Source organism: Neovison vison, chromosome 7 (assembly GCF_020171115.1).
Source record: "Neovison vison isolate M4711 chromosome 7, ASM_NN_V1, whole genome shotgun sequence".
In the NCBI taxonomy this organism is placed as follows: Eukaryota; Metazoa; Chordata; class Mammalia; order Carnivora; family Mustelidae; genus Neogale; species Neogale vison.
Genome location: NC_058097.1, coordinates 130,006,428 through 130,032,055, shown reverse-complemented (window position 1 = coordinate 130,032,055; position 25,628 = coordinate 130,006,428). Strand labels below are relative to the sequence as shown.

The 25,628-nt window shown below is 39.5% G+C and overlaps 1 long non-coding RNA gene across 1 annotated transcript; it reads right to left on the bottom strand.

Moving 5' to 3' along the window:
• Window positions 1-11,834: 11,834 nt before the first annotated feature.
• LOC122912470 lies at window positions 11,835-16,432 on the bottom strand. Its single transcript, XR_006385629.1, has 3 exons — window positions 16,398-16,432; window positions 15,366-15,425; window positions 11,835-12,131 (listed from the first exon to the last, which is right to left on the bottom strand). It is a non-coding gene; the product is annotated as an uncharacterized LOC122912470 (long non-coding RNA).
• Window positions 16,433-25,628: the final 9,196 nt, after the last annotated feature.

Sequence of the window (25,628 nt, the reverse complement as noted above, 5' to 3'; positions counted from 1 at the left end):
TAAAGTTTTGTTAAAGGCATTTCTCCTTTTCTCTTTTTTCCCGTCAGTTTGAGGATTTTTCTTGAGGTTGAGGGAATGAGGAATGAAAGCAGACATTCTCTGTATGTTAAATCGATGGGGCATTTACTCCTTCTCTGGCTAATGGCCTAAAACCAAACAAATCATTATAAAAACTGGAAGGGAAAAAAAAAAGTGTAGCAATTTTGTGAGCAAGGTTCTTTAAGCCTAGTTAATGAAAGCATCCAGAGTTGAATAAATTGGAAGTGGGACTTCAAAACTGCCCCTTTTATTTGGTTTCTGAGCTTGGGAAGAATCCTCCAAATTTCTTTAACCCCTTCCCCCCTCCCTACCCACCCTAAAATTCCTAGAACTGATGAACTATGGGGAACTGAGCCATTTCCCCACTCATTGCAGGGTATCTAGAGCTGAAATCCGTAGACAAAGGAATAGATACCAAACAGATTTTTTTTTTCATACTTTCAAATAGATTTCAAAGGCTGTATTAGAGAGGTTGTGGGGCAGGACAATAGGCATATCTGAAACACTTTTTGCCTTTTTGGCAATTTTTAAAGTAGGTCCACTGGAAGCTCAGCATGAGCCTACTGATACTTTTAGAGGTTCCGACTCACAATGGATGCATGAAGAACTCACTGACTCAGTTGATTTGTTGGGGGAAAAATCCCTTTCATTCCCCATCTTCCAAGTTGAAAACACTTCAGTTTTGCTTACTTAAGTCTGAAAATCTGCTGCCATAGATCAATTTGCTGGACTCAAGATTGGGTTCCCTGTAGAGATTCCAAATTTCATCATGAGCCACTTAACCATTTTTATTGTAGTTGGCATAGGTTGAATGAGTAAACTAAATTCTTACTTGGGAGCTAGTTTTGATGAGCAGCATAGATGGAAGTAACAGGAGAATCTCTGGTCTTCTATGAGAAAGGATCTTAGAGGGTTGGAGAAATACTGGCTGCTCTTTTATACTGTTTTGCTGTGGGCCATCCTCAATCTGTCCCTGGTCTTCCTTTCTCTTACACCAGGAGGCACAAGTCAGATTATTAATAGACAGGGAGTTTAGCACAGTGACCAAATCAGACACTCCTGAGTTCAAATTCCAGGCTCATTCACCCTGAACTTGTTGACCCTCAGTTTATTCATCTTTACAATGGAAATAGTAAGAGCTTCCTTGTAAGGTTATGTAAGGATTCAATGAAACAGTGTATATCAAGTCCTCTGGGTAGCTAGCACCTGGTATATAGTAAATACTAAAAAACAGTTGGTATCATTATCATCACCATGTGGTCCTTGTAGGTATGATCTCTCAGCAGAAATCATTTGTAACTAGTTACATGCTGCCCACCCAGACTCAGTTCCTTTTTTTTTTTTTTTGAGATTTTATTTATTTATTTGACAGACAGAGATTGAAAGTAGGCAGAGAGGCAGGCAGAGATGGTGGAGGAGAGCAGGCTCCCTGCGGAGCAGAGAGCCCAGTGTGGGGCTCAACCCCAGGACCCTGGGATCATGACCTGAGCCAAAGGCAGAGGTTTTAACCCACTGAGCCACCTAGGAGCCCCTGGACTCAGTTCTATTTCATTCTGGGTTTTCTTTTTTCTTTTCTTTTCTTGTGTGTGTGTGTGTGTGTAGCTGTTTTATTTATTTTTTTATTTTTTAAATTTATTTTCAGCAAAACAGTATTCATTGTTTTTGTACCACAGCCAGTGCTCCATGCAGTCCGTGCCCTCTGTAATACCCTCCACCTGGCTCCCCCAACCTCCCACCCCTCGCCCCTTCAAAACCCTCAGATTGTTTTTCAGAGTCCATCGTCTCTCATGGTTCACCTCCCCTTCCAATTTCCCCCAACTCCCTTCTCCTCTCTATCTCCCCATGTCCTCCATGCTATTTGTTATGCTCCACAAATAAGTGAAACCATATGATAATTGACTCTCTCTGCTTGACTTATTTCACTCAGCATAATCTCTTCCAGTCCCGTCCATGTTGCTACAAGAGTTGGGTATTCATCCTTCCTGATGGAGGCATAATACTCCATAGTGTATATGGACCACATCTTCCTTATCCATTCGTCCGTTGAAGGGCATCTTGGTTCTTTCCACAGTTTGGCGACCGTGGCCATTGCTGCTATAAACATTGGGGTACAGATGGCCCTCCTTTTCACTACATCTGTGTCTTTGGGGTAAATACCCAGTAGTGCAATTGCAGGGTCATAGGGAAGTTCTATTTTTAATTTCTTGAGGAATCTCCACACTGTTCAAAGAGGCTGCACCAACTTGCATTCCCACCAACAGTGGAAGAGGGTTCCCCTTTCTCCACATCCCCTCCAACATATGTTGTTTCCCATCTTTCTAATTTTGGCCATTCTAACTGGTGTAAAGGTGGTATCTCAATGTGATTTTAATTTGAATCTCCCTGATGGCTAGTGATGATGAACATTTTTTCATGTGTCTGATAGCCATTTGTATGTCTTCATTGGAGAAGTGTCTGTTCGTATCTTCTGCCCATTATTTGATATGATTGTCTGTTTTGTGTGTGTTGAGTTTGAGGAGTTCTTTATAGATCCTGGATATTAACCTTTTGTCTGTACTGTCATTTGCAAATATCTTCTCCCTTTCTGTGGGTTGCCTTTTTGTTTTCTTGGTTTTCATTTGTCCTTTCTTGAGCTATGAAAAATAAGGCACACAAAACACACCACCCTATTTGATCTTGGGAGTAAGATCAGACTAATAAGGACACATGCACATTTCTAGGATTTCTGATGGATCTTAAACACCTCACTGAAACTGTATCTGTGTCTTATTTAGGATTCCAAAGCCCTGAATGAGAAGATATAAATAGCCTCAAGGAATTGTAGATGAATTTGGATGGACCTAGACACTCGGGTTGGCTCTTCAGGAGGTACTAAATATCCTCTCTTATCTGTTTTAAAGTTGTTGGTGTGCAGGTCTCATGATGAGGGGGGGAGCTGGAAGAAAAGTAAGTAAAAAGGTTTTGACCTATTTTCATACCCTATGGAATTTCTCATGGTTTTTTTATTCTTTTTCAAGTTTTACCAAGCATGTGATTCTGACCCCATGTCATAACATTTGTGAACAGCTCTGTGCAAACAATGCTGTCTTGTTTCGTTCCCTCTTTCCAATTTTCTGTAGACTTTTCTGGAATGAGCAAAGCCTTTTCGTCCTGAAAGCAATTAGGAGTAAGTTCGTATCTTACTTCTCTTTTGACTGTCTTTCCTCCCTCACCCTTTCCAAAATCTTCATTTAAGGATTTGTGGAGTGAATAAGACATGTCCTGATTTGTTTGTTGTATGCAGAAGTTAAAAGGAGCCAGAAAGAAAAAGAACCATTCCCAAACCTCAGGAGCTTTAGAAAACATATTTTAATCAGAGAAATTCATTCAAAGGCACATCTTTTCAGTGTATGTAAAACGAGCTATTAAAAAAAAAATCTCATTGCCCTTTCAAGAGCCTCCTTGAGATTTATTTATAAGACCATTGAGAGTCAGTCTAAAAATGCAAATTATAAGCCAGGAAGCTCAGAACATCACACATGGTCCTCATTTGCACAAGAGCTTTGCAACTCAGATGACAACTTAAGATATGACTTGGGTAACTAAAATATGACTGACTTGATTTCCCCATTTATGTTCTGTGGAAAGTCCAATACCTTCCTAAGAGTTCTGCAAATCCCCAGGGGATTCACATGCTCATGCTTACCTTTGAGCTGAGCAGGTTACACTGAGTTTCACACCATGAAACCCAAGCTTCTTTCCCTAAGTTTAAAAAAAAAAAAATCCACTCCTGTGAGCCTATTGTGAAGGTTGGTGAAAGCAGAGAAATAAATAAAAGCAACATAAACAACTTAAATTACTTATTTGGGGGCACCTGGGTGGCTCAGTGGGTTAAGCCTCTGCCTTCGGCTCAGGTCATGATCCCAGGGTCCTGGGATAGAATCCTGCATCGGGCTCTCTGCTCAGCAGGGAGCCTGCTTCCTCCTCTCTCTCTGCCTGCCTCTCTGCCTACTTGTGATCTCTGTCTGTCAAATAAATAAATAAAATCTTTTTCAAAAATTGCTTATTTGCCATGTTTATCTTCAAAGATATCCTTTAGGTACCCTCCAGCATGGGCACCAGCATCTGCGATGCCACTGGACTCTCCCCACCCACTCCCCATCTTATTCATTCCTGGCACACAAATTACCATGTTCTCTTTCTCTCTTTTTCTTTCATTCCTTTTCCTTCTTTTTCTTTTGATTGTCTCCTGCTTATCTATACCACAGGGTACCACACTTTCAACCTTTCAACCCTCGTGGCTTACTAAGGTATTTTTCCATATAAAAGCAGTTCCTTCCCAAAGAATTTTGGACACAGCTGCTAAGATAATAATGGTTTTGAAACCCTTACAAATATGTTCTGGAGGTTTATGAAAGTTCACTGAAAAGTGACTCCAATCTTAAATTAATTTGAAGAAAGTACACTATTTAGAGGACTGATATGTTGAATTCACAGGCAGTGTGAAAAATTCTTATTTTGAATTTCCAGATTATTTTAATAAAAGAATTCTGAGTTGTTCTTCTTTCCACTTGGCACCAGGATGGACAGAGAGGGCTCTGTGATATTTCTTTCCATAGTGAGAAGAGTTATAGCCACACTTTATTAGCTTCTGAAGGAAGATGCATTCCATATGCTTTTAAGCTGTATTCTGTTGTCACCCGGTGGTGTCTAGGCCTGTTCCCACATGGAATGCACACATAAACACCCACACCCATCACACATCTGGAAGAATCCCTCTTTTATCCATGGAGGGGGAGGCAGACACTTACATTGGCATAAGTTAGGAACCTGTGTGAAGAGCCCCCTTTTCTTCCCAAAATAAATCCTCCAGTTTCATTCTGATTCCTGAAATGCCTAACATAAGATTGAAGTTCTCTCTTCTACAATTTGATATAGGACTTAAAATGCAGTTCAAGGGGGATAGCATGGTAGTACATATCCTGTATGAATTAATATAGGATCTTATCCCCCCCCTTTTTTTTTTGTTACAGTAAAGAAATCCCAAGGGCCTTGAAGCAAGGGGAGTTGAAAAAGTGAACAGAATGGGAATGTTGTTATATAGACAGTCCACTTACAGAAGGAGAATATTGGAAGGAAAAGAAAACTGATGTTTATTGAGCACCTGTCTTTTGCCAGGCTATGTTCTGGGGTTCTTCCTATGTAATATATGTCATATAACACTCTAAAGGGAAAGAAAGATTGCCTTTTGCACTCAGCCACATCTGCTCAACTCTTAGTCATCCTGTTGATAATTCAACAAACATCTACGGACCCCCCACCCCCATCCACACACACACATAAGCACAACTCTGTGCAAAACATCTGGTATAGATCAGGAGGAACTAAAAAGCAGCACTCTCCAACACGTACTCACTTCAGTATTTACTTGTCTCTATTTAGATGTCTGCAGGGAAAGCCACTCTTTCATATACCTGGGGGAAGAGAAAGGAAGAAGAGTATTAAGGAGACACGAGAATGCCCATTTTCTCTGTATAAGTTAAGGCTGTCTGTGTCTATGTGTGTGTCTGTTATGTGTATGTTTTCAGTGAAGCCTGGGCATTGTAAACAACTCTGACCACCTTAAAAGCATGGTATGACTCTACCATTAGAACTTAATAATGACTTGGCCATAAACCTCCTTACTAGGAAAAGAAACTTCACAGAGCTTTTTCCTTCCTTCCTTCTTATGCTTTGTAGTAAAGAACAATTCCTAGTTCTATTACTTTAAAAGTCTAGCAAAAATAAACTAAGGAGTAATTGGTCATATTGCCAGTAGCCCTTCGGAAAAAAAAAAAGCTTTCCCTGATTCACTTTGAGTGGTTTCTCATGTGGAGAAGAACCAAAAGAAGAAACTGAGTTAGCTGTTCAAGAGTGATTTCATCCTGCCACCAAATTCAAGTACAACTCTTCTGGGGCCTGGGCAATAAACTGCGACACAGAATCTGGAAGGAGCGTCTTCCATCCCACCCCTAAACACCGTCTGCCCTTGGTACAAGGAGATTTGAAAGCACCTGGACCAAGCAGATCAGATGTGGATGCCAGCATTCTCCGTGGGTAATGGGCATGGAAAGCCATCTCCCTGATGCCCTGTAGGCCCCCAATGGAGAAAAAAGGGAGATGGAGCAGGAGAGAGGAGGACTGAGCTGATGCCATGTGATGACCACTAAGAGGCTCATTTAAGGAAAAATGGCAAAAAACAAAAACAAAAACACAAACAAACCCAGGGACTCTCCTCCTATTGTAGAATGGGAGGAAGGACTCTCTAGAGGCTGGCTGGGGTCCTGCTTGGGTGGGAACTCTCAGGCTTGTAGATACTTGGACTGCACAGCCTTCCTTACCTTGGTAAGGTAAGCTTCCTTCGGTGGAGGAAATACCCATCAAACACCCAGCTGCATGCAATACATAATTGGTCTCCCCCAGGTCATACCTGTCGTGGGAGAAAACAAGTCTGTAGCAGGCCCGAGGTAATAATCAAAGAAGCTTAGCTCCCGTCACATGGGGCTTCTTACTCGTACTCTCATTCCAAAATCTTCCTCAACCTTGGCATCAGGCATTAGATAATTTTTCTTGGGGATAAGGACAGTTATGAGAGAAGAGTGGCTCTAGTCCCCAGGCCTCAGTGTTTCATGGCACTACCACCTGGCAAGCCTCTGTGTCCCAGTGCCTTGCCCTGTGAAACAGCTCTTCCTAATTCCACTAGCATCTGACATCCCTCCTCCTCCCATAGGATTTGGAAAGGAACTGTGGGGACTGGGCCAGGACACAAATCCTTATAAGAAATATGGCCCTGTTTTTAGAATTCTCTCTCTTCTCCACCCCTAGGGGTTTAGATTTCATTTGCCAGCCTGACTTTTCCCTTGGCTTAAGCTCTCTCATAGTCTCTAATGCAAATAGACTGTTGGCAGAACCATCCACCTAACCCACCAAATCTGCTTTGACATGTCTTTGTCTCACCAGAACAATTTATGTCAAGGTTAAGGAGCTAGTTAGATTAGATACAACCTCAATAGTTGTATCAGAGGATCTGTCTGCCAGTTCCAGTCCCTAAGCCCAAGAACCACCATTCAAAGTGTCTGCCTTGACTTCTCAGAGCTCTTGAGGTGGGTGTGCAGATTGTGTTTCTCTGTATCTGATATTTAATTCTCTGTACCTGATATTTTAAAAATTGTGATGTAGCTAGTATAAACAATGGCCTGGGGATAGGAGCAATTTATTTCAACTTAGAGAATCTGATAAGATTGCCTAAAAGAGGTTATAGTTGGATTAAGGCTTTCAAAAAAAATAAGCAAAAATTCAACAGACGAATGAAGCAATAAAGCCATTAATTCATTAATCCAACTCCGTAAGCTTTTACTGATATTGCATTATGTATCTGGCTCTGTTCTAGGCCCCAGGGACTCTAGTGAATAGGACATAATTCCTGTCTTCAAACAGCATGCAATATTTTCCTTTCAGGCTGAAGAAACAACATGAGCAAAGGCATGGAAGTCCCAGAAGGCACATGACAGGTTCAGTGAACAGTGAAGCTAGGACCTAGGGTTAATCATGGAAGGGGACAGGTAGGACAGTACAGGGAAGATAAAGCAAGGAAAAGAGCTGGGGACCAAAAATACTACAGTTAGAGATTTAAAGTTTAATATATAGACTATGGTAAGTCATTAACAATTTTCAACTGAAAAAAGGCATGAGTAATCTATATTTTAGCTCAAAGTCCTCCAGTGGCTGATTTCCTATTGCCTAAAACACTTGAAGGGCTCCTCATTCCTCATGAGATAAAGACCAAAATTCTGAGTGTGGACTCTTAAGTCCTTGTAATGTCTGGCCCCTGCCTATCCTTGCAGCCTCATCTTAAACCAGTCTCTTCTACTTGCTGCTTGTAAGCCTCACTGATGTTCTGTTACCACACCATGCCTACCACAGGGCCTTTGTATGGATTGTTTCCTCTTCCAGGAAACTATTGCTTAATTAACTGCTCCTCTTTTTTTTTTTTTTTTAACTGCTCCTCTTTTTGATCTCAGCTAAGTCATTACTTCTTTGAGAAAGCTTTTCCTGATTCCCACTCTACTCTTAACATCTACCAGACCTAATCCCTTAGTATATACACAAGTCTATTTGTGACTCTTTACTACTCTCTATCTCCTTCATTAGGCCATAATCAAGGGAAAACACTCTATTTTGTTTATCATTTTATCTTCAGTTTCTACTACAGTGCCTGGCATATTATAAAACATGCGGTCAACATTTATTAAAAAGAGAGAAAAAAGAAAATCATTTTTTTTTCTGGCACAATGTAGAGAATGGTTTTGGGTGGGGGCTGGGGTATAGACCGGATGATTATGGAAGAACACTGCAACCAGCACACACTTTAGTCAAGCATATAGCTGTAAATGAATAATCTCTCCTTGTGGCAGCTGAGAGCTCATCAAAGTGGTAAGTCTTCCTCCAGCAGCTGATTAAGCTGAATTCAGGGGCTGATTAACCTCTCTCTCCAGCAATCATCTCAGTCCAGCTCCTGGATGTAAAAAAACTCTGCTGTTTTCCATTGGCTAAGTAAGCGCAACAGCTGGTCACAGATCAGAAAGGTGAAGGTGTCATCTTGAGCAAGAATGTGCGAAGAGTGGAAAAACAGCTAATTTAGCTATGTATGAATAAAGGGGTTAACATTCAAACTACAGAAAGGAGACAGCACAAGGAAAATTGCTTTATCACAACCATCTCTGAAATTGTGAAGGGCTGGAATAAGTGGGCTGATGAATCAGTGCTTCTCTCTTCCTGCTGATGACTGTGTGAGAGAAAATGGGCTCAATCCACAGGGAGAGAAATTTGAACAAATTATTTCTCAACATATTTCCAGAGGGAGCTTATAAGGTCTTTGTCTCTAGAGAAAGAGTAAGGTGGAACGGATAACTCACTGCTCTGCTGATGAGCATGGTCCTGCCTTAAGATGGTGTGAGCCGCTGTGAGTAGGGGGCGAGGGGGGCCACACCGTTCCCCTAATCATGCTTTCCACCATTAGGATTATGTTGCCACACAGAGTGTGAGGCTATGGAATGACCACTCTGCATGATATTTCTTGTTTTAATCTGGTAATGCCTTGCAAACCCCATGAATCATCAAATATGCCATGCTTGAAAGATTTTGACAAGTTTTATGAGTCCACCTAGCGCTATTTATTTTTGTTCTCTCTGATTCCTTCCCTATAGGGAGGAACACTTTCAAGGGCATCCGTCACAGAATTGGCCAGGTGCCACAGTGGCAAATCCAACTCCATCATCCTGGGGCAAGAAGCATGTTTTGCTCTTGCCAACTCTTTGGGATGGTATTAATATGACCGATGGAGTCAGCTATTTGCACAACCAGTAACCAAAACAAATTCCAGGAATTGGGCATGAGCAAGTGAGATTCTATTTTTTAACGTAAATAAGTCATTCTGGGATGTCCAGATGCATATGTTTGTTGAGGACCTACCAGGTAGAATTTAAGATTCACTCACAGGCTCTCTCCTTAATATTTTGGGCATGGCACCATGCCTGACTGATCCTCCATGATAATTCCACCTTTGGGACATGGCATAGAAAGAACTATGAATAAGCAAAATCACTACATGGAAGTGACACAATAGCCCTCTTTCAATCATTCTAACTAATGAGTTTGACGCAGTAATCTAAATCTGTGTTGTCTAATACAGTAGCCACAAGCCACATGAAGCTACTGAGCACTTTTAATGCAAATAGTGACTACATCATCACAGCCCATTTAATTTCAACATCATGAGATTTTGATTAGTATCAAAATTCAGAACAAAGTGGGAATCCATGGTAGTGAGTTTGAGAACTCTGGCTTAAAAAAACTAAAATTGTTTTCCACGGCATAATTTCCAAGAGGTTTCAACATGACAATATTCATTATATCTTTCTCAGAAGGGGATGCTGTAGGCTATGTTAGGAATGGTATCTAACCACAGGAGACATCCTTATTTCCATAGCATATCTTAAGAAAATACCATCTGGGAAATGACTCCACATGAATAGGACCCAGAAGGAATATGCCAGGCAAGATCTATGCCTTTCATGAGAGAAGATGTGTCTTTGGACTGTGAACTGCAGGGACTTAAGACTTACTTCCTTGTTACGCATTTATTCATACTGTTTTTGTGAACTTTCACATCCTTTATCACCTTTGCTTTATAGTGACCTTAGTGACACTGCATGTCCTTTCAAAAAGAGGGAATTGACAAGATGAGCCATACGATCTTTTCCAAGTTTAAAATTTTATGGCCCATTTATTCTGACTCTGAACTTTGAAATTTTTAACTTTTATAATACTTTCAAGCCCTAAGTCAGAAAATTAGCTGCAGTTTTACCCAGCGGACTGTAGCAATCTACTTCCCCTAGTGCCTCCAACTGCAAGGAAGGAAGATAAGCATACAATTCTGAGGTATTGATGTACAAGATACCGAACCAGGAAGGGGAATACAGACACTGAAGAAAAGTTATAGACTTTTTATTAAAAAATAAGTTCAGTGTTCTACAAGGACTTCAGATGATAGGAGTTTATCGGGATAATAATCGCAAGCTTCTGAAGACAGAGCAGTGACATTGTCAACGATAGACCAGGAGCAGAGAGTGGTTGGTGAGGTATCTGTGTGTAACTGAAGGTGATGTGACTAAAATCAGACATACCATTGGAAGTCACAGCAGATGCCCCAGTGGGAGATTATGGCCCAGGCTTATGCCCAGGTTTTTAGCTTGGACAACCAGGTAGATAGAAGTATTCATTCCAGGAAATGGGAAGTATTGAAGGATGGGCAGGTTTGGGGGCAAGATAGTGATGGCTTCAAGTTGTGAACATGTGAACTTTGAGATGGCTGTGATGTTGTCAAAGTGGTTATGCATAGTAGGATGTTGGAATATAGATCTGGATCTTCATGGTGAGGATGTAACCAGAGATGGTCAGTAGTTCAGAGAACTGGCTAATGAAGAAGTAATGTTTAAGGGAGGGACCTCAGGAACTCCAACACTTCCCTACTGCATAACCTTGAGCAAGTTTCTTTACCTCCCAATACCTCAACTTCATCATCAGTAGAAGGGGGGTAACCATAGTTTCTACCTAAGGGAGTCATTGTGAGGATTCAATGAGTTTGTCTGTGTAAAATGTGTACAAGAATGCATGACATGGGCCCCTGGGTGTCTCAGTCAGTTAAGCCACTGCCTTTGGCTCAGATCATGATCCCAGGGTCCTGGGATTGAGCCCCATGTTGGGCTTCTTGCTGAACAGGGAGTCTGCTTCTCTCTCTCTCGCTCCCCCTGCTTGTGCTTTCTCTCTCTCTCTGTCAAATAAATAAATCTTAAAAAAAAAAAGAATGCATGACATACTTAATAAATATTTCCACTACTGTTCTCTCCTCTTCTAAGAGAAAGAAACTAAAGCTGAGAGTGGATACATAATTGGTTGAATTTGACACAGCTAAAGCGGTCGTGTCAAGATTCCAACCTGGTTCTTCTTGAGATACATCCAGAGTTCCTTCCATTATATTACTGTGGCCAAAGCTTTAAACATTCAGTGCATTAGCTTTTCATTTGTGTAATGGAATAATAGTAATGCAAACTTTACAGGATTATCATAATATTTGTAAAGCATTTAAAACCATGCCTCAGATGAAGCGCTATTAAAGGTTTGCTACTTCAAAATAGAATATTCATAATAATAATAATAACAATAACAACATTTTGCCCATGCCCCTCTGTCTGGGAGAATAAAAGTGCCTCCTTTTATTTTTTTTTTAATTTTTATTTTTTTAAAGTGCCTCCTTTTAGAACTAACTCAGGCAAGGTGTATTAAGGCTGGATGGGGGTAGGTGGGTGGAGGGGTTTAGCAGGGGCATGTCAGATGCTTCCTGTGCGTAAGGACATCTGTGAACAAGCTGAGTGGAGCCCAGGCCAATTCACTGTTATTCTTTGGACTGGTCAAATGGGCTTGGGAGGGGTTGGGTAGAGTTGCAAATTTTCAAATCTTCCAAATCTGCAGATCTCCAGTGACCATGGCCACATCTGGTGTCAAAGGAAACATACCTTCAAAAGAAATAAACACGTCTACAAAATGAAACTTGAAGATAGGCAAATAAATGGTAGAAAAAGAAGGCCCTGGGTACAAAAAAAAGCAGGTCAAAATAAATCTGACTCCTGGTTTCCTACACTTTGATCCATTCATGTAGCTTTCAGGATTTGTTTATGATTATTTGCATAGTTGAGAACCTCTGGGGCTTTTTGGTTGTTTTTTTAGTTCAAAATCCAACACAGCAGGATACAAGTTTTATGCCTCTATTCTCGTTTTATCAGGAAAGAACAGAGTGAAAACTTTAATCTAGCCCCCCGCCCCCACTCCCAACATTGCTGAGATGATTTAATGCCTCATAACAGAAGTAATTTTGTGATAATGACACAAAAGCAGCAATTAAAAAATATTGCTTGTTTCAGGGCCTATAAATCGGTTGTTGGTAATTGACAACAGAATGTGTTTTCTAATCCACTGAAATGATATCTTATTGCAAGCTGGCATGGTAATTACTGTATTTGTACAGTACCAGAGGACTTCCAGCCCGAGTTTGACAGGGAGTTGATTAAATCACCCAGGTGTAATTGAAGGTTTTGATTGCATTGCCTCTGAGCTGATCAGCATTAGTAATAGCCTAGCTTTCTGCTGTCATGTGTTTTTAGAGCCTGTGGTATATCAGCTCTTTCAATCTCCCTCCCAGCCCTCAGCCTCTGGTGTGCCAGTGTCAACGGGAACCAAGAGGGCTCCTCAGAGCAGAAAAAATGAGAACAGACAGCGGATCCCTCGTGCTGGACCTAAATGACACCATTTGAAACAAAAAGAAAACATGTTTCTAGCTGCCTGCTTTGTTTCTTTGGCTGAAGAAGGCACCCAAAGATGTGCTTGCACATGGTCCATCAGTGTGGCACAAGTATGTTCAGGTTATGAAAGAGAAGGAATTCCACTCATTCTTTGCTCACTTGGAGATTTCCACTTGTCTCTTTTCAAAAGGGGAAATTTAACATGTCAATTTCAAATACAGCATTTCAGTTATCAAGAAAGATGTTGTGATTCTGTATTGTGAAGGGACTCTGAATTCATTGGTATTACTTCACTTATTGATGTGGTATTTTCTGAGTGTTTTGCATAAAATCACATTACAAAAGAGAAGGGAAGAGAAAATGCATAAATAAATTCCAAAACAAAGCTGAACATGATAAAACCCTTACAAATAATATAAACTAATAGAGGTAGAAGCACAGAAAATATTCAACGACCCATAAGCACTTACTGACCACCAGCTAGCAAAGTCTTTGGATGATAAGAGACTAAATAAGAATGGATTTCTCCCCTCTGAGAACTTACAGTCTAATCAAGAAAACAGTAAAATGTTAACACGTAATATATAGTTTTTACTTTGCATGCGTTATTTCTTTGAATATTCATAATAACTTCTGTAGGAGTTGCAATCTTTATTCCCATTTTGCAGATGGATGAAATGGCTGTAGAGAAATTAAGTTACATAACCTTTCCAAGACAAACTGGAAACTGTTGAATTTGTAATCTGAGTCCAGGTCTTTTACAATAATTAGGTAAAATAATACTCATCCCTGTTTGCAAATAAGAAAACTGAGATAGACAGATTAAGCAAATTGCCTATGTTTAGCTGTTAGAAAGTGGTAAAGTGTAACCATAAATCTGTAATCTAAAAAACATAAGCCAAAGCAGAAGTAAATGTTTCAGCACATCTAAGAAAAATACTGTGTGAGCACGAAAGAAGAGGGAAGTAATTCAGTTCAGGATTGAATAAGGAATCCTTTATAGAGGATTCAGCTTTGAGTTGAAACCTGAGAATAAAAAGCAGAGGTGGAAATATTAGAAGGGCTTCTTTGCACTGGGGAGGTCAAGTCCAAATCAAACAGTTTTCTTTAGCTACCTATCAGCATATCCAACAATGAGCTGGACAAAAAGGAGAAATTTGTTTTATTTATTTATTTTTAGTAAACTCTACACCTAACACAGGGCTCAAATTCACAGCCCTGGGATCAAGAATCAACATGCTTTTTCTACTGAGCCAGCCAGGGGCCCCCAAAAGGAGAGAATTTTTTTTTTAAGCAAATTTGCTGGCACAATTAGAAACTTTGGAGTATCCATGAATTCCTTTATCAACTCCTCTCCCCATCCAGGTACGACCTGATCACTACTTACAAACTCTGGTCTCTTTCTTCCAATAATTAAGTGTGGTGGCTAGTACTGAGCCAGCTGCAGCCCTATCTGTTTTCTAGAATGGATGGAATCTTGCAAAAAAGAGTCTCATTTCAGGTTCTGTCATTTTTTAGCCTCAAAGGAAAAACTGAGCTCAGGTTCACCTGAAGGAGACATAGCAGACCCAGGAGACATGGGGCCATTTCCAGGGAGGATCAGAAGAACTTAATGGGGGCTGCAGGTAGACATTACTATGTTTGCTGTCTTTGAGAGGAAGCCTACAAAGGTGAAGTTTTAGCACAGGTCCTTCTTCCTGGGATAGCACCTGTGGGCCCTAGTCAGCCTCTAGAAGTCAGCCCTGCATGTTTAGTTGTCTGGATTTATTTCCTTCATGTTTAAACCAGTGAGACCATTTTATATTATTTCCTCTGGACAATGTCGGCTCTGTCTATAGGGATTAAGTGGGGCTTTGAAATCCTAAAGGAGAGGCACAGTGTTCACTGAGGGTTGAGCACATTGAGCAAAGAATGACCTCTCGATGGACTTTGTTTCCCATGCAAACTATGTGGTGAGCATCAGCTCAAGGACACAGTTTTGGAACTTTGCCATTGTCTGTGATAATGTGGCCGAAGTCGTTCTTAATCCTCTTCCAGAGAGGCAGGGTGGGGACTGGGTTGAGGCAAGTAAGGCACTAGATTTGGGAGCAAAATTTAAAGGGCACCTTGATTCAAAATCTAGATGACTGCTACCCCTTCACCCAAATTAAGATGAACATAAATAAAGACAGGGTTAGTAATACAGATTTTTCCTTTTGCTTTAAGTTCCAGTATGGTTTGGCAGAGGGCCAGTCTTTAGTAAGTATCCTGATGTGCAGCTGCTGAAGAGAGGGAACAGAGCCCACAACAGCAGTTGAGATCCTAAGGATAAAGTCTGGCCTTTGGAAGACCTGATGGACTAAGATTTGATTAATAATGGAGATCTTGTTCTAGTGCCCAAGTGACTGAAAGAATTCCAGAGTATCTCAGGCTTAAGACCCATTGCCACACAATTCTGGAGGGTGCACTCACCATCGTTCCCAATATTGTACTGGCAGGTACAGCCAGAATGTACCTGTGTAGTCACAGAACCTGTGGACCAACAGACATAAGAATTAGCAGAGTGACTAGTTCATTCTCATTGCCGAATAGAAAAATGGATGAGTAACTGAATAAATAAATGAAACAGGACACAGATATAGGACTTTCTAGGAAACTGTGATGGCATAAATGTTGGTTTAGGCTTGACTGTATGTCTGCGATGAGAGCACACTCAGTTCTCTACAAATCTTAAGACAGTGAAGATATTGAAATATTGAAGATATTGAAATATTGAAATATAAATCTTAAGACAGGGAAGATACTGAAATATTGTTAATCACACATTTATTCAGCAGCTACTATGTTGAGCTCTATAAGGGGTGTTTAGATTTGTTTTATCATTTTTTAAAATCTCAGTTTCTCATCTATTAAAATAGACACAATTAAACCTATTCCCAAGGTTATAGTGAATATTAGAAATAAATTGGACCATTTTTATTATTACTGAATTAAACTGAAATAAGAATATAAAAGAAATACAAAATATAGTATCTACATAGTATCTTGACCTGAAATTAAATGGAAACTGATAGTGTATTTCTGCACAAGATAAACTTGAAGTAACACAGAATTTGGCACATCGTTAGTACTTAAAAAAATGTTTAATATGTAAGAAAATGCAAGATAAAAACATTACCCTAACATAATATCTTCTGAAGGAATCACAGATGCTTTTTAAAAAAATTTTTTAAGAAATACATTACACCTACTAATTATGTGCATTACCTTATCAAGTGACAAGGTTTAACTTTCAATCAGGGGCCAACTGGAAATAAGATTATGTTTATGTGCAGCCTCTCTCTGTATAATCATAACAGAGTTATTAAAAAAAAAACCTCTACTTATTCTCACAACATTTAACCATGGTTTGATCAAATATCAAATTGATCTCAGCTGATCTCAACTAGAAAGTGTAACTGTTGGGTTGGGGGAGTCACTTGAAAGAGGGAAGAAAAGGGGTACCTGGGTGGCTCAGTGGGTTAAAGCCTCTGCCTTCAGCTCAAGTCATGGTCCCAGGGTCCTGGGATTGAGGCCCGCATAGGGCTCTCTGCTTGGTAGGGAGCCTGCTTACTCCTCTCTCTCTGCCGGCTTCTCTGTCTACTTGTGATTTCTGTCTGTCAAATAAATAAATAAAAATTTTTTTTAAAAAGAGGAAAGAAAAAAGCCTCAGTTTCATGACATGATTTATCCTGTGACACACAATGAGGAACTAGATCACAGGAAAATAAACAGAGCAAACTGTTGCTCATGTTCTAGGAAACAGACCCAGATGGGTAAAATAATTTGCCAAGGGCTATATAAGCAAGTAAGCAGTATCAGGTTTTGAAAATGGATCTTCCAACTCCAAATCCCACAAGCATGCCATAGCATCACGTCATGAATAGTTTCACTTTCTCACTTCCAAATAAATTCCTAGCTTGCCCGTGTCACGCCACTGTTCTATCAGCTTCTATCTCCACCTCTGGCAGGGACTTCTGTACAGCCATTAATTACCTGCTAATTTTCAAATCCAATTATCTTGATACAATCTTTATTTTCCTTTTCTCTTTAGCATTCTACTATGCACTACTCCCTCCTTGAAACTGTTTTTCCTTGACCTCAATTATGAACAAAATGACCCATCCAGTTTTTCAAATTAAAACGCTGTCATTAATGCCTCCCCTCTCCATCTTTCTCTCTCAAACACACACACACACACACACACACACACACAGTATTGAATTTTGGTGGTAAATACCTAACAAATAAGTCTAGTAAATATCTTTCTAGTCCTCTGTTCTTTTTTAAAAATATTATTTTATTTTTTCAGTGTTCCAAGATTCATTGTTTATGCACCACACCCTGTACTCCACGCAATTCGCCCACCACCAGGATCACCCATCCCCGCCCCCCTCCCCTCCAAAACCCTTCAACAGTCCTCTGTTCTTGATCCTGTCTCTACTTTGGTTTCTTTTCTGCCGACAAGAATCTATTGTAGTCATGTTTCTGAACCATCTCTATTTCTTCCATGCACCCTGCTACTCCATTCTTCACTAGATCTAAAAACATGACTCTATGGGAAAGGCAAGCAACAGGAGAAAGGTGTATTATCATGTGGCAGGGTCTCCAATACAACTTCAATATATCAACCGTATCAAAGTACAGAGGCACCTCCTTACTTCTGGGTCATTTCCCTCCCTTCTCCTCTCTCCAAAGACCTTTACAAACTGCTAGGAGGTCTAAAGGGTGGTAAACTTTGAGCATGTAGAGCTATGTGGAGGATATGAAAGTGAACTGTGGGTAACAGATGCAGCACAGGGTGGCAGAAATAACACCAAACTTGAGTCCTGTCTCAACCACTTCCTAACCATGTGACCTTGAGCCAGTCCCTGAATTTCTCTGAATTTCAGTTTTAGAGTAACAATAATAATACTCGCCTACAAGGTTAGGTCTCAAATAAATATTAAACTTAATATATGTAAAATTACTTTGTCAACAATATGTAGACTGCATACATACTAATTATTATTAGATTACAAATGGAAAGCAATTTGGGAACTATAGCTTACAGAAAGTGAGGAGAAGATAATAGTGGCAGTGAAATCAAGGAGATGGATAAAGAAGTAGATTGGGATGTAGTAGAAATGGCTTATGCAGATGTTTGAACTCAAAATGAGAAAAATTACAATCTAAAGATTATGAGCATAATCTTAGACTGTCTTAGGTTAGAATTTGAATTCTCCACTTACAAATGGGGTCCATCAAATGAGTTAACAGGAGTAATAACATTTCCAAAAGGAGTAATAACATTTCCAAACCTTTATTTGTATCTTGCTAGGCATTGTTCTAAATATTTACATTATTATTTTTGAATTTCAATTTCTTCATGTATAAAATGGCATCAGTAACTATTATACTTTCCTAATGAGATTGCTGTGAGAAAAAAAATAACATGGTCTTGGCTATGTAGATACAATTCAAAACATAGCTGCCATTATCATTCTTAGCTATGGAAATATTAAGGGCAAAAACGAGTGAGTGGTAGACATGCCTCTTTCTATTTCTCCTGCTAAGTATAGTTACAAACTCTGCACATTATACATAAAACAAATGTAAGACTCAAGGTGGAGCAAAGAAGTTGGGCTGGCTACAAACCTTGGTTAGGAGGTATAACATGACAGTTTTTTGGGTTCTCTTTTTGCTTCCTATATCCCAAACCTAAAGCTGAAGAAGCAAGCCACCTGGAGATGCCAGTAGAAGCAGACAACAAAAGTCCCAAGAAAAACCTGCTGTCTGCCTATAACACCCAGTGCTCCATGCAGTATGTGCTCTCCTTAATACCCAGCACTGGGTTTCCATCACCTCACCACCCCCACCCCTCTAAAACCCTCAGTTTGATTTCCAGAGTCCATAGTCTCTTATGGTTTTTCTCTCCCTCTAATTTCCCCCCTTCATTTTTCCCTTCCTTCTCCTAATGTCCTCCATGCTATTCCTTATGTTCCACAAATAAGTGAAACCATCCGCTAATTGTCCTCTATTTGACTTATTTCACTTAGCATAATCCCCTCCAGCTCAACCCATGTTGATACAAATGGTGGGCATTCATCCTATCTGATGGCTGAGTAATATTCCATGGTATATATATGGACCAGATCTTCTTTATCTATTCATCTGTTGAAGAGCATCTTGGCTCCTTCCACAGTTTGGCTATTGTGAACATTGCTGCTATGAACTTTGGGGTGCATATGGTCCTTTTTTCACTATGTCTGTATCTTTAGAGTAAATACCCAGTAGCATGATTGCTGGGTCATAAGGTAGCTCTGTTTTTAACTTTTTGAGGAACCTCCACACTATTTTCCAAAGTGGCTGCACCAGCTTGCATTCCCACCAACAGTGTAAGAGGGTTCCCCTTTCTCCACAATCCAACATTTGTTGTTTCCTGTCTTATCAATTTTGCTATTCTAACTGGTGTAAAGTGGTATCTCAATATGGTTTTTATTTGAATTTCCATGATGGCTAATGATTTTGAACATTTTTTCATGTGTCTGTTAGCCATTTGTACGTCTTCTCTGGAGAAATGTCTGTTCATGTCTTCTGCCCAGTTTTTGGACTTGATTATTTGTTTTTTAGGTGCTGAGTTTGAGAAGTTCATTATAGATCTTGATATCAGCCCTTTATCTATAGTGTCATTTGCAAATATCTTTTCCCATTCCATGTGTTGTCTCTTAGATTTGTTGACTGTTTCCTTTGCGGTCCAGAAGATTTTTATCTCAATGAAGTCCCAAAAGTTCATTTTCACTTTTGTTTCCCTTCCCTTTGGAGACATGTTTTGTAAGAATTTGCTGGGGCCTATGTTGAAAAGGTTACTGCCTATGTTCTTCTCTAGAATTTTGATGGATTCCTGTCTCACATTGAGGTCTTTCATCCAGTTACAGTTTATCTTTGTGTATGGTGTAAGGGAATGGTTGAGTTTCATTCTTCTATATATAGCTGTCCAATTTTCCCAGCACCATTTATTGAAGAAACTGTCTTTTTTTCCACTAGATATTTTTTTCCCGCTCCATCAAAGATTAATTGACCATACAGTTGAGAGTACATATCTGGGTTCTCTATTCTGTTCCATTGTTCTATGCGTCTGTTTTTGTGCCTATACCATGCTGTCTTGGTGATCATAGCTTTGTGATATAACTTGAAATCAAACAAAATGATGCCCCGAGCTTTGTTTTTCTTTTTCAACATTTTCTTGGTGATTTGGGGTCTTTTCTGGCTCCATACAAATTTTAGGATTGTTATATGCAAACAATGAATCATGTCACACTACAACAAAAACTAATGATGTATAGTATGGTGGCTAACATAACATTAAAAAAAATAGATGATCATTTTGGTGGTGTGAAAGCTGACCCAGAGAAAGACAATATCATGTGTTTTCACTCATATGTGGAATTTAAGAAACAAAACAGATGAACAAGGGAAGGAAAAAAATAAAACAAGATAATTCAGAGAGGGAGACAAACTGTAAGAGACTCTTAATCATAGGAAACAAACTGAGTATTTTTATAAGAGAGGTGGGGGAATGGGGTAACTGGGTGATGACATTAAGGAGAGCACGGGATGAAAGGACCACTGGGTGTTATATGCAACTGATCAATCACTAAACTTTATCCCTGAACCTAATAATATATGTTAACTAAACTGAATTTAAATGAAGATAAAAAAAAAGTAAAACCTGCTCTCTCTAGTTAAAGAACCAGAAATAGAGCACTCTTAAAAAACAGAAAACTTTATACAAAAATGATCCTCCCCTGGAGGGGTGGGGGGAACCATGGAAAAAACTCCCATCAGTAAAGGCTGAGTGGGGAATTTAGACTTCCATCCTTGCTTACCTGTGATAAGGTACTCTTACCTCATCTCCCAACCTGTGCTGTCAGAGAAGAAAGAGTGAGGAGCCAGGATTTTAATATCCATCCAGTGAGCCCTTTCCCATCCCAGATGTCAGAAGAGGCCACATGGGGACCCCACCCAGCAGTAACAAGGCACTCCTAGCTCTCCCCACTGGGGTGGTAGAAGAGAAGGCCAAGAGAGGAACTTGGACTTTCACTTCCACATGGCAGTAACGATGTAGCACCTCCCACCTTCCCCTGCCAAAGAAGTGTCAGAAGAAGCCTGCTAAGTCAAAAGATTTAGATAAGGTACAGAATTAAAAAACAAGCAAAACAAAACAAAACAAAAAACTAAAAATATCAAGGTTTCAAAAAAATACACTCATCATACCAAAACCTAGGAAAATCTCAACTTTTGGGGGTTCTCTTTTTGTTTCCTATATCCCAAACCTGAAGCTGAAGAAACCAGCCACCTGGAGGTGCCAGTATATGATATTTGTCTTTCTCTGGGTGTCAGGTCAGCTTGCATACTATCAAACTGATCATCTTTTTTTTTTTTTTTTAATGTTATGTTAGTCACCATACAGTATATCATAACATTTCTGGTTCTTTAACTAGAGACAGCAGGTTTTACTTTTTAAAAAAATCTTTATTTAAATTCAATTTAGTTAACATACACTATATTATTAGGTTCAGGGATAAAAAAATAATCAACATACACCAACACTGAGGATACACAGATGTTGGACTTACCTAATGTAAATTTAAAGAAGTCATCATAAAAAAATGCTTCAGTGAACAATTATAAACATTTTTAAAACAAATGAAGAAATAGAAAGTCTCTGCAAAGGAACAGAAGATATACAGGAGAACCAAGTGGAAATTTTAGAAATGTAAAATACAATAACCAAAATAAAAAGTCATGGATGGGCTAAACAGAAGAATGGGGAGGACAGAGAAATGAGCCAATAATCTTGAACCAATAAGACAACAGAAATTGCTCAATCCAAATAAACAGAAAATAAACTGAGGAAAAAATGAAAAAAAAATTAAAAAAAACCAACCTTAGGTATTGAGGGACTATGACAAAAGGTCTAACATTTACATCATCAGATACAAGAAGAGCAAAAAGAGGTAGGAATGAAAAACTTTTCCAAGAAATAATGGTGTACTACAGTGGTAATCTTATCACAATATGTAAAGGTATCAAATCAATATGTTGTATACCTTAAAGTTGTGAAATATCATATGTTATTTGTATCTCAATGAGGTTAAAAAAATAAATTAAAATGCCAAACTCATAAGGAAAAAAATATCCAAAGGGTTAACTTAGCAAAATAAAGATGTATTTAAAAAAAAAAGAGGGGCGCTTGGGTGGCTCAGTGGGTTAAGCCTCTGCCTTCAGCTCAGGTCATGATCTCAGGGTTCTGGGATTGAGTCCCACATCGGGCTCTCTGCTCACCGGGGAGCCTGCTTCCTCCTCTCTCTCTCTCTCTGCCTGCCTCTCTGCCTATTTGTGATCTCTCTCTGTCAAATAAATAAAATCTTTAAAAAAAAAAAAAGAAAATGGTCCAATTTCATTTTTCTGCACGTGGCTGTCCAATTTTCCCAACACCATTTATTGAAGAGGCTGTCTTTTTTCCATTGGACATTCTTTCCTGCTTTGTCGAAGATTAGTTGACCATAGAGTTGAGGGTCTATTTCTGGGCTCTCTATTCTGTTCCATTGATCTATGTGAAATTGGACCATTTCCTTAAACGACACACAAAAATAGATTCAAAATGGATTAAGGACCTCAATGTGAGAAAGGAATCCATCAAAATCCTTGAGGAAAACACAGGCAGCAACCTCTTCGACCTCAGCCGCAGCAACATCTTCCTAGGAACATCGCCAAAGGCAAGGGAAGCAAGGGCAAAAATGAACTTTTGGGATTTCATCAAGATCAAAAGCTTTTGCACAGCAAAGGAAACAGTTAACAAAACCAAAAGACAACTGACAGAATGGGAGAAGATATTTGCAAACAACATATCAGATAAAGGACTAGTGTCCAAAATCTATAAAGAACTTAACAAACTCAACACCCAAAGAACAAATAATCCAATCAAAAAATGGGCAGAGGACATGAACAGACATTTCTGCAAAGAAGACATACAGATGGCCAACAGACACATGAAAAAGTGCTCCTTATCACTCGGCATCAGGGAAATACAAATCAAAACCACAATGAGATATCACCTCACACCAGTCAGAATGGCTAAAATCAACAAGTCAGGAAATGACAGATGCTGGCGAGGATGCGGAGAAAGGGGAACCCTCCTACACTGTTGGTGGGAATGCAAGCTGGTGCAACCACTCTGGAAAACAGCATGGAGGTTCCTCAAAATGTTGAAAATAGAACTGCCCTATGACCCAGCAATTGCACTACTGGGAATTTACCCTAAAGATACAAACGTAGTGATCCAAAGGGGCACGTGCACCCGAATGTTTATAGCAGCAATGTCCACAATAGCCAAACTATGGAAAGAACCTAGATGTCCATCAACAGATGAATGGATAAAGAAGATGTGGTATATATACACAATGGAATACTATGCAGCCATCAAAAGAAACGAAATCTTGCCATTTGCGACAACATGGATGGAACTAGAGCGTATCATGCTTAGCGAAATAAGTCAAGCGGAGAAAGACAACTATCATATGATCTCCCTGATATGAGGAAGTGGTGATGCAACATGGGGGCTTAAGTGGGTAGGAGAAGAATCCATGAAACAAGATGGGATAGGGAGGGAGAGAAACCATAAGTGACTCTTAATCTCACGAAACAAACTGTGGGTTGCTGGGGGGAGGGGGGTTGGGAGAAGGGGGGTAAGGTTATGGACATTGGGGAGGGTATGTGCTTTTGGGTAAATTGGAAGGGGAGATGAACCATGAGAGACTATGGACTCTGAAAAACAATCTGAGGGGTTTGCAGTGGCGGGGGTGTGGGAGGTTGGGGTACCAGGTGGTGGGTATTCTAGAGGGCACAGCTTGCATGGAGCACTGGGTGTGGTGAAAAAATAATGAATACTGTTTTTCTGAAAATAAATAAATTGGAAAAAAAAAAAAGAATGCAAAAAAAAAAAAAAAAAAAAGAATTGTTGAAAACTTTCCAAACTTGGCAAAAGTATAAACTTACAGACCCAGAGGTTAAGCAAATACTAAAGAAAATAAATTTTAAAAATCCACATCAACACACATCATACCCAGAATTCTGAAAGCTAACAAGGAAAGTGAATTAAAAACACCTAGAAAAACAATCTGAGGGTTTTGAAGGGGCGGGGGGTAGGAGGTCAGGGTACCAGGTGGTGGGTATTATAGAGGGCACGGATTGCATGGAGCACTGGGTGTGGTACAAAAAACAATGAATACTGTTATGCTGAAAATAAATAAAAAAAATTAAAAAAAACACCCAGAGATAAATGACATATTACCTATAGGGATAAAATAATTCCAATGATTGTGGATTCCTCAAAAAAAACCAGGGAGTTTGGAAGAAAATGGTACAACATTTTACAAGTGCTGAAATGAAAGAACTGTAAACCAGAATTTTATATCTAGTGAAAATATATTTCAGGAATGAAGGGGAAATCAGTACTTTTTCAGATAAAGGAAATCAAAAGAATTTCTCACCACAGACCTACCTTAAAAAAAAAAAAAAAGGCTAAAGGAAGTTCTAGAAACAGAAAGGAAAAGATTTCCTTAAATCTTCAAACATTCGGGGGCGCCTGGGTGGCTCAGTGGGTTAAGCCACTGCCTTCGGCTCAGGTCATGATCTCAGGGTCCTGGGATCGAGTCCCACATCGGGCTCTCTGCTCAGCAGGGAGCCTGCTTCCCTCTCTCTCTCTCTGCCTGCCTCTCCATCTACTTGTGATTTCTCTCTGTCAAATAAATAAATAAAATCTTTAAAAAAAAAAAATCTTCAAACATTCGGGGGATGCCTGGGTGGCTCAGTTGGTTAAGCACTGCCTTCAGCTCAGGTCATGATCCCAGCGTCCTGGGATCGAGTCCCACATCGGGTTCCTTGCTCGGCAGGGAGCCTGCTTCTCCCTCTGCCTCTGCCTGCCATTCTGTCTGCCTGTGCTCACTCTCTCTCCCTCTCTCTGACAAATAAATAAATAAATAAATAATAAATCTTAAAAAAAAATCTTCAAACATTTGGAATGAAGAAGGAAAAATAAAAAATTAAATATGGATATATTCAATAGGCTTCATTGAGTTTTCTAAATTGTGTTTGATGATTGAAGCAAAAAATTATAACACTGTTAGATGTGGTTTTTAATGTATGTAAAGAAAATATTTAAGACAATTATATTGTAAATGGGAAAAGGTAAAAGGACTTAAGGGGAGTTAATATTCTTACAGTTTATCCAAACTAGTAAAATGTCAAGATCAGTAGGCTATGACAAGTATAATATCATGCTTATAGCTACTACTATAAAATCAGTACAAAGAGCTACATAAAAAAAAATGCTACTGATAATCAAAATGGAATTCTAAAATCTGTTCAAATAACCCAGAGGAAGGACCAAAAAACCAGAGAAATGAAAAACAGAGGAACAAACAGAAAACAACAACAGCAAAAATAAAATGGCAGACTTAAGCCCTAACCTATTAATCATTATTTTAAATGTAAATGGTCTACATTTCCTATATGTAATATTCTCACAAAGACATGGAGAACAGATTAGTGGCTGTCAGGATTTAGGGAAAGTAGAGGGAGGTGAGTGAAAGTGACCATAAAGGGGTAGCTCCAAGTAGGCCTTTGTGGTGATGGAATAGCTCTGTATCTGGA